Here is a 15,083-nt window from a genome sequence, read left to right on the forward strand (position 1 = left end):
TAGATATAACCTCTCAGTATTTCACACAAGTAAATCTATCTAATTCTTTGTTTTACAATATCTGATGGGGACAAATATTGTCACGTTTCATCGATTAACTCAGGCCACTATGGAGAAGCTCAAATGCTAAATATGGCTCTCCAAGAGATTTATAGACCACTCAAACTGCTCACCAGCTCCATCAACTCCATTAAGCTCATGTTGTTTCATTTGTAACCAGATTGGTTTCCACTGCTCATGCTTCTGGTTGGCTATGGATTTTCAGGGGCTAGAAGCCAGTTCTTCCATGGCTGAAGATGGTGGCTGTAAACACAATTGCCTAACTCTGGAATTACAGTGTTAATACATGGGGGCCAATGTTTATAATGACAGGCAACAATGCAGTTTTCTAGGGGGCAGGATGACCTCTGTGTTGGTGAACAGTTAATGGGGGTATTTTGTTTTCTATTCAATTGTTCTGAGCTCCCTATATTTTTCTGTGTTCATCTACAGAATACATATCTTGTATAACTTGTATTAATCTTGCAATAGAATCAGATAGCTATAAGATGAAGTAGGTCTTCTGGCAGTGAATATTCCATCAATTAGATTCACCCTGGGGACACATATTCAACAGATCTGCTTTTAAAAAGAAGCCAGACATATTCCTACACTTGTGGCACGTTATATAGCTAGTACAGAGCAAATCCCCATATGCAGATTAATGGCTCTAACTTTCAAGATAATATCTTATGAATAAAATAACAACCATTCCATTACTTTTTAACAATGTACTACATTTGTGGCTAAGTTTGCCTGTGTGCATTAGAAATGACATTGAAGATGGCAAACTTTTTTTACACAGTTGCATGAAGTAATTCCTATTAAAATAGTATCAGCTTGTCCAAATTTGTATTGAGAAACTCTAAACATACTTTAGAATGTTTAATGTGAACACAAGTTTTGATTGTTATAGCAGAACCCCCACATGTAACAAAAGACACAAAGTTTTTCCAAGGGGAATTACTCACTCTAATAAATATTTTGGTTATACCTACTAAGAGATAACATTCTGGGGCTCTATGACCCCTGTGTTCCCCAATCTGCCTCAGCCAACATAAGGGTCTCCTACCAAACTTAGGAGACCTGTTTCTGTTGTATCAGTTCCTTACTGCATGTCTGTCTGCCCCTATAATAATGAGGTCTCAGGTGCCTGATGAGCTGTGGGAAATAGAACTTTGCTGTAGTCATATGAATGCCTATGCCTTATATGTGTTCTATAATAATTATGGAAGTGGCCCCTGCTATTCTTTGTGCGGGCTTTGCCTGTGGGGGGTGTGGAAGGGAGACCTTGGTGTATTATGGGCAACACATCTCAATACATCTCACATACATCTCTCTGGTTTTGCTGCGCCCAGTATCAGAGAACTAGATGGTATATGGGCTTCAATCTATGTAAGCGCTGAATGAGGGGCACCTATTTGGCTCATACTATCCCTGTCCTGGGTTCCTGGGGAGCTATAGTGGGGCTAGCAGCTAATGATGGGGACACTTGTGGCAGGGAGGATGGAACAACACTAGGGAACTATTGGAAAATTAAGCTGAGATCCTGCAGAATTAAATGTGACTTACTCAGGCTATTGACCGTGGCACATACCAGTATCTCTTAAGACGATCCACTGCACACCTCGTCTGCCTTCTGTCCATCTTATTGCGAGTTAAAATGTAGCTGAGATTTGGAACTGGGACCTCCTGATTACTGATTGCTCTTCCCTAACAACTGGACTAGGAAGGCAGAAGTTCAAATGTAGCCTTGAACCTAAAACACAAAAGCAAAAAAGTTATCTGCCCCCTTCCCTCCCGCCCTCAACTTTTAAGCACCTGATAGCCCTCCTCTTAGGCCAAGGGGAGTAAGGGGGGTAGCTCCCTGAAGCATTCAGCACCCCCACCCCCTGGCAGTAAGTAACATTTAGTTACCAAGAACAATAGGCATCATGGGCCTCCATTTTAAGAATTGCAGCCTTCTAAAGACACAAAGTTTGTCCAAGGGGAATTACCCACTCTAATAAATAAAGTTCTTTCTTTTAAACAGGTACCCAGTAAATGCTAGCTGCTGATTGGTTTCTATGGGAAATTAGGCCTGTTATGAACTTTGAACCTTTTATCACATAACCAATCAAGAAATACAATCCTTGGGGGTTCATTTGGGGCTCTTTTAGATTTGTAATCTTTGTCTAAATGTTTCTGTTCCTGACTTTCTTTCCAAAAACTAATAATAATAATGTACTCTTTTGTTTATATTTGTCCTCTAGCTTCCATTTTCTTGTGTTCTTTAAATGAATGCCTAACTGCTAACACCCCGACATACACACATACATTATCCTGAAGAAGGACATGTATTGCCAGCCACCTTCAACAGCCCCATATACTGGCACATATTAGCAGGCTGCCTAACTTCTCCCACTGCCTCCCACTGTCAGCTTTCCTGCACCAGGCAAGACCCCCCATATCTAGAATAGAGGTATAAAGCTCCCATAATTGATCAAAACACTAAAAATGTCTCCACTGAAAGACATTAATTTTTTGTTTATTTTATCAAGGATACTAAAGCCAGTAGCATAACGCTGAAGACTACCCATACATTCAAATTACAGTGTTTCCACCAGAGTAGTCTAAGACCTGAGCTGGTTCCCAGTTAATATATTTTCAACTCCCTTGGGCCAAAAATCAAATAAATTTTTGTAAATGTTGTAAATCAAGCTATTTTGTCACACTGTGACACATTAAAAAAGTGAATAAATATTAACACAGTCATCAAGACATTAAGGTTTGTCTTTAGCATGCTTCTTGCTTTATTAAATGAAAACTCACATATAAATGATGGCACTCATCTGAAGTTTTATTGGAGCATAAAGTGCCATAAAAATGTTAAGTATATTTGAAACTTTGCACATACAAATATAGAGCTTCAGGCATACCATAGATTTTAGCAGATGTTCTGAATATGCTTTTGAGTGTTCACATCATCACTAAAGACTCTACCTTTCCGCAAGACCACAGTATATTAGTTCCAGCAGCTTTTCAGCTTTTCAGCCTTGCCACAACTTCCTGTTTCTGAGCCTACCGGCTGCAATTAGCAGGAGTCATGCAACTTACACTGCCTGCCTTACAGAAATGTCTCTACAGTCTTTAAATAGTTCCCTCTTATAGAAAGAGAAAATGTGTAAAACATCTATAAAAGTGAAAGGTAATTCTCTTATAAGACCACATCATACCATCTAATAACAAGAAATGACAGTTTCTTGCCCTTGAAACAATTTTGGTTGTGTTTTGGTTTTTTGTTGCATATCAAATTTAGTTTCATTTCTAATGAAAAGAGTAAAAAGGTAACAGATTTTTTAGTGCATTGTATTTTTACCTATTTTAACAGAACACCTAAACTAAAAGATTTGAGGGGTCATTTACATATATGATATATCATATCAGTTGCAGGCCAGCAAATTTCCCAGCAGTCAGTTGTATTAAATTAAATTTCTTTAAGCAGGATGTTGCTCACCAACCCCTTTGGATGTTGCTTCCAATGGCCTCAAAGCAGGTGCTATTTTTGAATCCCTAACAAGAGCCATGTGTAGCCTGCCAGTCTGCATAGGGTCTACCAACATAGCTTGTATTTGGTTGCTCCCCAACACTTTTCCATTTGAATGTGGCTCAGGCATATAAAAGGTTGGGGATCCCTGCATTAAAGGTTCTTAAAGGTACATGTGCTCCTTGCAATTATGCTGAAATCATGGGGGAAATAAGCTGCCTTCTGGGGGAAAACATATCAATTGTGCTTGGAACTGCACTTCTCCCACTGTAATGTGATGAGTAAATGATCATTTATTTCTTGTAAAACTGAAAGATATAGTACCAAAACCATATCCCCAAAGCCATAGATAAAGGGTAGAAGCCTAACAGAGGGACCCACCCACTCCCAAACCATACAAGTGAGCCACCTTAAACGGACTTGTTTTTATTTCCTTTTAAGAAAAATAGAGTAATGCAGTGGGGCTTGTGGGAACCATCTCAGATCTCCATCTCTAGGGTCAATTTTAGGAGGAGCTAATTAACTCTTGAGTGGCAATATTTTAGCAAATAAATCAAGATACATTTCTTACCAGATCTCTGAGAAAAATGAACTCTGGTTTACACTGGCATGTTGTTATCACATGATTTCTGTTATTCTTCATCATTATCTTCTTTCCTATAGCTCTCATGAAGGCAGGAATACCATATTTTCTTGTCATAGACTTGAATTCTTTATAGGTGATTCTAATTCATTCCTTGGCCAAAAGAGATATGTTATTCCTCTAGCACATTCTGGGCCTTCTCCAGTAGCTCTCCCCAGTGGGAAATATCTGGTTGACTTCCAGTGAGAAATTTCTGGTTGACTTCCAGTGGGAAATGCCTGGTAGACTTCCAGTAGACATACATATAAAATGCCCAGTTGCTTTCTGCTGTCTCTTCTTATACAGGAGCAGCACCTTTTTTCTGGGCAGCTCTTTTTTTGGATCACTTCATTTCTCATCCCGTCACAAAAGGAAAACTTTAACCCCAATGCAGATACATAAGCTGACCTTGTTCTTTTGCTCAGTGCCCAAAACTTATGACCCTAGCTGATGTTGGGAATGTAGATTGGAGCTGGGTCTCCACTGGTCCCTAATATAATCTGATTATTGGTTTGGTAATGCCTAGTGTAACACTTTTGAGAGACAGTGATCTAGCTTCCTAAACTGCTACCCATAAACATAGGAGAAGAGAAAACACAATTAGCTTTGATGTACCTAAAAATAAAATATAACCATGCAAAAAATACATTTTGTAAAGGTGTCCTTTTAAACTACTTCATTAAGGTAAGAGTCCCCTCATAAACATTTAAGGAGCTGTGTTCTTTTGTTTTTTGAATGTGCACTATGACCTGCTTTCAGAAGTGCTGCTTTCAGTGGCATAACTTGGTTGCACCGGAGCCACAACCTCCCAGGTCGCAACGTGCTATACCAGTATTTTTTTAAAAAAAGGTACGAGAAGGATGCGTGAGGAGGAAGTGCAATACAGACCCTGCAGGGTCTGCTGTATAGCTAGTTTTGCCACTGGCTACTTTACATTTTTGATATGTCATGCTTGACAGAATTACATCTGAATGACATCTTGCTACTGAGGGAAGATTCATAGTTGAATAATATCCACTCTAGGTTGATAAGCTTGGTTCCAGAACACATACTAACTTTGGAGGAAAGGCTAACTATATCTAGTCAATATAATTTAACCTCCTGCAGTACTCCTCAGACTCTTGTCCTATTAGATTTGGTTTGTCTGTTTTATATATGGACAGCTAGAAAACCATTGCTTTATTAATGAGCTGATTCTGCAGTCTCCTGGGTTCTTTTTTTTACTAGATTATCTTTTTTGTTTTAAATGTTCTAATTGATTAATATTGGAACACAGTGGGGCTCATTTATTAACACTGGGCAAATTTGCCCATGGGCAGTAACCCATAGCAACCAATCAGTGATTTCCTTTTTTCAGCCAGCTGCATGTTTAACAATGAATGCAACAATTTGATTGGTTGCTATAGGTTACTGGCCATGGGCAAATTTGCCCAGTTTTGATAAATGACCCCCAGTGACTACACTGTATTAAAATTTAAAATAAACAAAGCACCAAAAGAAAAGTAAAATAAATGTTATTGGTGACCCATCTGTTAGTGTCCTCTCTGTGTAAAGGGTAAAAATAATAACAAAAGCATCCGAATCCTTGATACATTTCCTTTTTTATGTATTTGTAACTGGTGACTTCACCTGAGAAAGAGGGTCTCTGAGGTTGCAGCTAAGTCATCATTTTTTTTACTTCATGTATTTATTTTACTTTTGTCAGTTATAACTACAAAGTAAACCCACCAAAAGGAGGTCTCGTATCTTCTACCTGATCCCAACTGAAGTTCGAGATATATGGCAGTTTTCTTCACCACACTGCTATATATAGAACTTGTATCTGTGGCTTTCTGTCTTTTTTATGTGTAAACAACACACCTTAGACTCCAGTTCTTTTCCTCTCGCCACCCACATAAACAGTCACATGTCATATTAGCGACACATTTTCCACAAGAGAAAATATGCCATGTTCTTAAAACTGAGTTATTTATTGCTGAGCTTTATTTGTCAGAAATGTATTTTAGTAGTGACTTTACTTATAAGACATTAGCTTGATTAAAGACATGCAGCTATTTAAGTAGAGGCCTAGTTGGAAAACCTCTGAAACGACTATATAATTGATATACTACAAGGAGTAACAAGCAGGAATTACAGAGTGCAAAACTGTAACTAGTTAGTTAATACTTGCACTTACATATGCTCCTGTAAGGGATTGGGTTGTTCCCAGGTAGCTGTGGCCCAGAAGCAAGGGAACCTTCTACTTAACATCTGTCTTGCAAACACATTAACACAGGGCTCTCACTTCCCTTGTGCCTACTGTAAAGTGTGCAAGTATAGGGAAGTCCTGGAGAAGAACATATAATGCTCATATGAAACAACCTTGCACCATATATCCAAAGGCATCATCATTCTTTCTTTTCAGTCCTTAATTAGACATTCTCTTTTTTCCTAGGCAACTGAAGTTTTCACAACAAAAATAAAAAAATAAAATGTAAATTAAAACCAGACATCACCATTGTTATTGTTTTATTTATTCTTTACCACTGTAATTATGCTCTGTAAAAGAAGGTTGGGGCATAGGGCAGTAAGTAAGTTTGTAGGTGGGCTGCTTAGTTATACCTTGATCAGGCAAATGGTCAGCTAACCATAGTGCCCAAAATTAATCAAACTTCTTAAAACAGCCTCTGCTAAGATAAGTATCCTTGTCAAAGGGGATATTGTTACTTTCTATGTTCATCTCTTGCGAGCGTTTCATAGCTATCTCTTTGTATGGTAATAAAGTTTCACTTCTCTCTATATGGAGATAGTCATTCTATCTGATTCAATAGAAAAGAAAGTAGATTCAGTAAAAAAGCAGTGAGAGGGTTTGAGATATATACTCACCTACTTCAGGGCGAAAGGTTTGTATTAGTGGGCAGACCCAGGTAAGTGCAAATATTTTTAACTCTGTAATAAGAGTAGCGATGGGACCAAGTCACCATGTTGTACCTATTTCATTACTAATATCACATCTTTTATATTGGAAGTAGTTCCACACACTATTCAATGGCTGTAAATATGGTATATGTGCCTATACCGCCCCCGCTGTTTCTTATATATATTTATATACACAGAAGCACAAATAAATAGACAAATACAAAAATGTCAACCTCTATTGCAAAAATGGGGGCTTAATTATCAAGGAAGCAGACCTTGCAGACCTAGGAGCCACAAAGTTTGGTGGCACCCTAAAATAACTTTACTGTAGGGCCCAGGTAATTCTAGTTATGGGACAGTCCACAAAATAACTGTACTATACCACTTTACATTATGATGATATCCCTACTGGTCACCTCCAACTACTGCAGTCACCATTCTGCAGTCAATACTGCTTCACATAGAGGCCAATGTTTTCCACTTAAAATTATACTGACACCAAAATATTATTCTTCTAAATATTAATGTACATTAAAAGTTCCCTATATGTCACGTTGCTTGTTTTTCACTGATAGGGCTGCTTTCGTAAGTAATTGTTAATTGTAATTGTTAATTGAATTCCTCCTAGAGGAACACAGAGAATCAGATACCTTTAAGGCAAAACAGCATGCAATGTTATGATCAAGATGAATCACTGTTTCCACAGTAAAATGATGTATCTTCTACAGATTTGCTCTGAAGACCAATCTGTTATGGAAAATGGCAGAATCACTTGTTTCAGGATCTTCTATAACTTACCACTTTGCTAGAATAGTTTGTATAATCTTCAGAAATACATCAGGGGGCATTATTTGTATAGATAAATGAATCCTTCCAGGCAGGCACCCAGGCAGGGGTTCTCTAAGGATGGTCCTCAGTTGAGCATTTTTTTGGAACTTGTATTTATTTTCAATTGGAAATAAATGGCTAAAAGTAAATCCAGCCTCAGTTCCTGCAGCTAATCATATTTTAATCTAAATTGGTCACACACAGTGTTTTGCAAAGCGCTTTGTAAATCATAACATCCATGATTCATTATCTGTCTTTAACATTTCTTACTCATCTTGTTCTTTTTATATCCATTTACCTTTTCAGGAGGCAGTGCAATCTAGCTTGACATTGAATCAATTGCCTTTAATATTTAGTGACTTAGTCTCCTATTAATGAGCACATCCTCTAAAAATAGAGATAGGAATATACATTAAGGGTCTAGACAAGCCTCCTACACACGTTTGATTTACCTTCTTTTTCAAACCGATAAAAGATAAAATATAAACTAGCATTTTCAATTATAAATCCGTGCTTCATTTCACACAGCGCCGAGACATCTCTACTTAGATGTTAGAAAAAAAAAACGTCCTGTGGCTTCCATTCTAGGAAACAGGCATGTTTGTTTAAAGTAAACATAGCATAAGCTTACTCTAAACAAATGTGGTCTAATTATGAGCTTACCAAAGCATGAAACACTTTTGTTGAGGTATTAGATGTAGAAAGCAAAAACTTGGCTTGGATTTCCAATTTGCAGACATTATGACTAGACAATTAAAAATAATTCTCAGTGCAACAAATTCATACCACAAAGACTAGTGCTCTATGAGCAATACTTTCATCAATGTACGTTGTTCGCTTATAATGCAATTACTTCAGCATATTAGCTAACAAGCACATTTAACATTTATGCATTTCAGGTATAAATCTTCCTCATTACCTGAGTAAGAAGTTAATATTTCTGGTAGCACAAATCTCTATGTTCTGTTTGATTTCATGTAGCAAATGCTTTACTTTTGAACTGACTTGAGGAAGTAGGCTTTGTTTCAAAAGGATTTAACACTCTTCTCCCTACCTTAAGGCTTAAAAGCTTATTATTTAGAACACAAATGTGCCCGCATGTTTTGCTGTTCTGAGTAAACAGAACAAAGAGTATGTTGACCTTATACAATTTAGGCTAATGGCAAACGGGTAGATTTGTAACCTGCAATAGCCCAGATTTAGTAGCGGGTAACAAATCTCCCCAAAATGCTTTTATACTGTCAATAAAGAAGATTGCCAGTGGAAAAGCATACTTTATGCTTTATTTTCCAAAGTCTCTCGAAGTAGCCCAGATTTATCCTTGGGCAGACATTTTCAGCTAGTGGGTGGCATTCTGCCCCCAGATTTTTGCCGCTCTAGGCCTGGGCCTTTGTGGCCTGCCCACAAATCAGAGCCTGTAGATGGCAAAGTTTTGAATGAGTGTTTTTCACGGTTTTGACACATAATTAATGATGAAAAAATGTTTTACACAATGAATCAACTTTTAGACCAAAACAAACATGAGTCATGAAAAAAATATCAATGTGAGTAAATGGCCCCCTTTATATATAGGATATCTATTATTGTTATTTTCAAATATTTAAGATATTTGTGTAGTCAGTAGAAGCAGATTAATTCTTCTCTTAATTCACTTATAAGAACTCCATTGTCTCCATGGAATTTGGTAGGAAATTACCTGTTGCAATTAATTTTCATGTTTTACGCAAGCTAGCTAGCAATTAGCTATCTGTTTTGAATTTAAGAGGGTCAAAACAGTGTAAGTAACAAGTTAGCAATGCACAAATATTTGCCTTGACCCTATGATTGGTAGCAAATTATGGCCATTTTAAGTAATTTCAAGACAGGAATAAGTGTGCTTTTGAAAATGGAGACAGGTGAGTGTAAATGACTGAAAAAATTGCTTTATTACAAATTGTACCAATTCACATCCAATGGTTAATTGCAGTGCAGGTTTATAGAATATCACAATATTAATAGATATTTTAATTACAAATTTCACTGTCCTAATTATAAATAGATATATTAGCAGCTATTTGGAATGGGAATGCTTTTCTGCCTGGATAAGGAAATACAAAAAATGAAAAACTTTACTTTAACCTTACAAACCTGATATCAGTCTACAGAGAAATGCATAACCTCTGCAACTCCAGAAAATATTGTGAGCCTGTGCCTCACTAGGAGAAAGTATAATATAAGTAGTATAGTAAAAGTATTATAATTTCTATACACAACAGCAATGGAATAAATGTTTGGCCATAATGGTGCCTAGCATTGCCATCTATTTGGGCCTCATGATAGCACCTGTAAAAAGGAACAAAGTTGCTGATTTATCAGATATCAAACTGGGGGATCCTGAAAAAGCAGGACTGTATCCCTTATGATCATCATATAATCCAAAGGGCTTCCAAGATGCAATTTCAGAATGCCATTCTGCCATTCCCTGTAGTACTGTTCAGTTCCATTACACTACTTATAGTCTTACAGTCAGGGTTAAACTACCTTCCTTTTTCTCATGATTTGCATTGCAGTGTTAGTGGTGCTGTGAAAATAGATTGCCGGGAAAGGATCATGGATTTCCTAACTGATAGCCATTATGCAGTCTGTTTGTAATGAACTGGAATTCCCATGTCTGTTACAAACAAGCAGGTGTCCAGACCACTAAATGAATACTGATTAACCATCAGTACTAACCATCAAAATAGGACAGAAGTTGTACTTCAGTTGAGTGTTGGTAAATTTAAAGCAGGAGTCATCTACACATATGAACATAACTTGTGAGAAAGTAAATTATATTAAAAAACTGCAAGCAATCTACTCTCTCATTCGTAATGCCAGTGTGCAAAGATGATATGTAGAGATGTAGCGAACTGTTCGCCGGCGAACTAATTCGCGCGAACATCGGGTGTTCGCAAGTCCGCAAATTCGCGAACATTTGGCGATGTTCGCCATTTTGGGTTCGCCGCGTTTTTTTTTGCGCCGCTTTTTTTCGCCTCGGGTTTTTCCGCCGCGTTTTTGCGCTTCGGTTTTCCGCCTTTGCGTATACATAGGAATAGCTTGCGGGTTTTTTTGGCGCTATTTTTTGGCTTTTTTTTTTGGCGTTTTTTTTACAAAGTATTTTTCAGAGAAATTTTTGCCCTTGATCCCCCTCCTGCATGCCACTGTCCAGGTCGTGGCACCCTTTAAACAACTTTAAAATCAGTTTTCTGGCCAGAAATGGCTTTTCTAGGTTTTAAAGTTCGCCTTCCCATTGAAGTCTATGGGGTTCGCAAAGTTCGCGAATATTCACGAGTTTTGGCGAAAGTCCGCAAACGGGTTCGCGAACATTTTTGGCGATGTTCGCTACATCCCTAATGATATGCTGCAGCCTTGGTCCAACTGTGCTTGTGTCATATAACATAATTTGATGCGATTGGGACCTATTCGGCCAGACGAGAGTTAATTCCCAGCCACTAAATAAAAATGTAGGTATACATGTGGCCTCACGTCCAGTGAGGTGCAGCTGTATAAAAAGACTCTGCACAATTTCACATATTAAAACACCCCAGTATAAGAAGCACCCAGACTACAGCTCTCAATGGACATACGATCTTCTAAACTGTAATGAGATAAAAATAAGCAAATGCTCTGCAATGTGACTCCCAGTTTCATAAAACCTGATCAAGATGATTTGTTTTACTATTTAGTAGGGATGCACCGAATCCTGGATTTGGTTCGGGATTCAGCCGAATCCTGGCATTTTCTTAAGGCTTCAGTTTCGGCCGGATGTGCAGTCCTGGGCAAACGGAATCTGAATCTCAATTAGCATAAATTTGCATATGCTAATTAGAATTAGGAAAGGGTTAAATGGGCAGTGGACTTTTTTTTCACCGTGCACGATTTTTAACCCCTTCTGATACTAATCAGCATATGCTAATAAGGATTCGGATTCAGTTCAAGATTCGGCTGAATCCTGCTGGGTGGGTTCAGTGCATCCCTACTATTTAGTTTGTACCTTTTGCATCAGGGTATAAATTATCAGGTTCCCCTGATTGCTGTTTCAATGGTTCTTAATGAGAAGGTCATGTTTTAGTGGAAGGCAGAGGTATGAGTATAGGTGAAACAGGCCCTGAGTATAATGGGGGTCTCAACAGATAGACCATGGGGAACCTGCTAGATTCTTAGCGGTACCTTTCCTATTTCCCATTTTGTAGTACAATTGATTTTCTACAAATGCACAAATGGGCACCATTATATCTGCTTGTATATTTCTAATTCTAGTAATGTTCAATTTGAAGTTAATGCCCCTTGTATGCACTGGTGCTTTGTAACACATTAAACTAACTCAGAGAATGAGTATTATTTAAAAGTTGTTAATACCCCAGGAACATTTTGACTTTTTTTTTTTCTTTTTGGTGTTGGGTACATGTTTGGTGAGGCACATGTTTTTGGTTACAATATGGAAGATTAATCAGTTTAACATTAATTTTAACTTATAGTTGCTGTAAAGTAGCCTAAAGATACAGTTCCTTTAATACATTGTTTGTCCATTTGTTTAACAGACCTTTAAACAGATGTCCAGACTGAAGATGCTTATGGGAAGAAATGTAACAGCGAAGTATCCCACCATTTAGAAGCAGGCCTATGAAAAAAGAACAGATGGCATGAAGTCTCATGGTACCATGGTGAGGACAGTTGGCACTGAAAGGAATGCCAGGATACATATCTTGTTGTTAGGAAGTTTTTTACCTTCTGAAAAAAAACCAAAGGATATAAATATCATTTATTTTAAAAATATAACTTAAAATCAAAAGACATTTTACAACTTATTTCCAAGTGATCATTTTTAATAACAGTAAGATAATCGGTTAAAACAACCCTGAAATGTATTTACTTGTACAGTAAGTCAGCTGTTAACTGACTGAAGATTAAGCATACTTTGCTTAGGGTCCTAGGGGCTACTGGTTAATTCAGTGTATTTCATTATTCAGATCATGGGGAAAAAATCAGATGTTATGTTTTCTGTTGAGGTTAATAAGAATATTGACTTTTCAGTACCTGCTACATTAGGAGAGCCCTTTCATAACCTGATTAAAAATATGTGCATCCAGCCATTATGAATATGAAATACAGGTATACGATCCATTATCCAGAATGCTTGGGACCTGGTGTATTCATATTAAAGATGTTTCTGTTATTTGAATCGCCATAAGCCACAAGTAAGCTAAAACTTATTTGAACATTAAATAAACCCAATAGGATTTCTTTGCCATCAATATGAATACATGTAGCTAGTTAGGATCGAGTACAAGTATAGGATCCATTATCTGGAAACATATTATTCAGATAGTTCAAAATTACAGGAAAGTCATCTGCCATAGAGTTAATTTTAAGCAAATCATGTTCATTTTAATTCTAATTCCTTTTTCTCTGTAATCCTAAAACAATATCTTGTACAGGTATGAGATCCCTTATCCTGATATCCAGAAAGCTCCAAATTATGGAAAGCCTGTCTCCCATAGGCCCTATTTTAATCAAATAATTCAGATTTTTAAAATTGATTTCCTTTTTCTCTGTAAAAATAAAACAGTGCTTTGTATTTGATCCCAACTAAGATATAATTAATATTTACTGGATCTAAAATTGATGTTTTATTGATTTCTTAGTAGACTTAAGGTATGAAGATCCAAATTACGGAAAGACCCCTTATCTGGAATACTCTTGGTCCCCAGCATTCTGGATAACAGGTCCTATACCTGTACTTGATTCAAATCAACTGCATGAATCTATATTGAAAAATCCAATTAATATTTAAAATAATTTTTACTAGTCTTAAGATAAGGTGATCTAAGTTATAGAAAGATCTCTTACTGGAAAAACCACAGGTCCAACACACTCTGGATAACAAATCACATACCTGTATAAGGTACTGTTTTATTATTACAGAGAAAAAACATTATTTTTAAAAATAAAAAATAATTTGCATGGGCACTATGTGAGATGGCCTGCGTGTAATTTAGAACTTTTTGGATAAAGGGTTTCAGGGTTCCCATGCTCTAATAAAATCGGACTGTTGGCTCAGCAGCTCTGCCTCAAGGCCACTGTGGCTGTAACAGGTAGTGTGTCTAAAGAGGTGTCACTCTGACTACTCCTCTCTGTTCCCCCCCTTTAACCACATTGCTGACAGGAGCTGATATTAAACATGTTGGATACCAGTACTGAGCAGGATAGAAGGCAGCTGTCAGTAGAATTAAAAGAGGGAACAGCAAGAAATGTTGTAAGCAGTCTTTACATTCCATGTAGCTTTATAATGCCTAAATGCTTATATGTTAATATGTTGCATGTTTGTGCACAGGTTGCGGGTATACATGGAAGTGAGTAAGAGTGATTTGTGTTGGTGGGTGTGTGTCTGAATATGTCTTATATGATTTTATGGGTTTCTGTACTCTGTACCTAGAAACTGTAACTAGTCTATCCTAGTTAAAAATCCCTACAAAGAATGTTAACTAAAAAATGCAATACCTACATTAACAGTTAACATTTGTGTTACAACATTATTCTACTTGTGTGTGATATCTGTATACCCACATGGTGAACTGCAGGAGATTTGTATTGGCAGGCCAGTGTTTTTGCACTGTAATGCATTCAGTTTCCTGACTGTATAGATGTTAGCCTCAGGGATCTTTTGACAAAAAAAAGCTGAGTCTTCATAGTTTCATGCCAGTAGCTATCCAATAAGACATAATTTGCTTGCCTGAACTGGCCCAATGGGACCCATGAGAAAATATGAGCTGAGCAACCTATGAGAGCCTGCAGTCACACTCAGCATTTCCAAATTAGTGTATACCTTTGCATTAGAAAAGACATACAACTGTCCCTGGTGGGTAACTTAGCTCCTGCTTAATAGCATTCTTTATTATTGATTAACGCCTTTTAACAAGCCAGAGGGGACAGTTAAAACTGCCATTTATTATAGACCCTTTAATCCACTTAAAGTGTAAACTGATGCTTATTGAAATAAGCAAAACAACTTGGCGTTTTTCATTTGGAGGGTGATAAGAACTGAATATTCTAGTTATGAAGTTATAAAGTTTTCTGTAGCTGTCTGTTACACATACACACAGACACAGCACAGGCAGAAAGTAAATGAATACAGTCTCACACAAGGAGCCA

The sequence above is a fragment of the Xenopus tropicalis genome, chromosome 3 (genome assembly GCF_000004195.4).
Source record: "Xenopus tropicalis strain Nigerian chromosome 3, UCB_Xtro_10.0, whole genome shotgun sequence".
Classification (NCBI taxonomy): domain Eukaryota; kingdom Metazoa; phylum Chordata; class Amphibia; order Anura; family Pipidae; genus Xenopus; species Xenopus tropicalis.